The sequence below is a fragment of the Nannospalax galili genome, unplaced genomic scaffold (genome assembly GCF_000622305.1).
Source record: "Nannospalax galili isolate Female #2095 unplaced genomic scaffold, S.galili_v1.0 scaffold621, whole genome shotgun sequence".
NCBI classification, from domain to species: Eukaryota; Metazoa; Chordata; class Mammalia; order Rodentia; family Spalacidae; genus Nannospalax; species Nannospalax galili.
Genome location: NW_008344830.1, coordinates 21,116 through 22,224, shown reverse-complemented (window position 1 = coordinate 22,224; position 1,109 = coordinate 21,116). Strand labels below are relative to the sequence as shown.

The 1,109-nt window shown below is 33.2% G+C and overlaps 1 protein-coding gene across 1 annotated transcript in view; it reads right to left on the bottom strand.

Annotated features, from left to right (window-relative positions):
- LOC103740551 (olfactory receptor 14C36-like) overlaps positions 1-1,109 on the bottom strand; it is an 8,262-nt gene that overhangs the window by 1,191 nt on the left and 5,962 nt on the right. The window lies entirely within an intron of this gene.

The window sequence follows — 1,109 nt, the reverse complement described above, 5'->3', positions numbered from 1 at the left end:
ATAACCCAATACCCAATAAAATCTAACATGTGGAATATATAAAAATGTATTTGTATTTATATCTAATTTTTACACATGTGCATCTATATATGGTATGCATTCATGTTCTATGAATAAGCTTATGTATATTAATGTTTAATGTGTATATGTGTGTTTATGAAGAGGGATGGAGGGAAAATGAAAATGACTGTGAGAGACAATGACATAACAAGACAAATAAGAGATTTGGAAAGAGAGATGAATTGGGCAAATGGGAGATTTTCAGAAATTATTTCAGTTTCTACAAGGTCTGAGGCCTTCAGAATTTGTCAGAATTGGTATCTCACACTTGTGCTTCCAGCACTCTGGAGTCAGAAGTAGATGACTTACAAGTTCAATGCCAAACTTGCTTCAGAGTTACAGAACAACCCAAGATACACTTAGAGGCTTTATCTCAAAAACAATTGATAAATAAATATATTGAATAAATACTGATTTATTGATGTATGAGTTATGCATCAACATTTTTTTTGGTACAGAGACCCCTGTAGCCCCAGTTGGCCTGACACTCACCATGAGGACGAGGTGGGCCTTGAACTCACAGAGATCCACCTGCCTATGCCTTCTGAGTGCTGGGACGAAAGGCATGTACCACCGCACCTGAACAAATTGGTTTTTAAGAGATAAAAGGGAAAAAAAGCAGATGCCTTCTCAGAAGACAGACATGTACATAAAACCTGGAAACAATATTTTATCAATTCATCAACTACCATTTTTCAAGCATTACTCAATCACCTCACAGAAAACTTGAGATAAAGGATACTTCAAAACAAACCACAATATCATTTGGCCGTAGAAGACTTAGGATGGTCTTCACACAATTTTTTTAAAAGGAAAAAGTTATAGTTTCTGTAAAAACTAACTTTGATACTGGAAAAACTTTGATATATTTAATTTCAAAATTTTTGATTATAAAAAAACTCATACTACATATCTGCTAAACCCTCAGGAGATGAAAGGTAAGACAAAGTATAAAATATTTCCTTGTAAAATATATAACATGTATGAAAGAACATGCAACAAAATGTTAAGGTTGTCAAATGTTGTAAAATGGAGGTAAAATAAGTAAT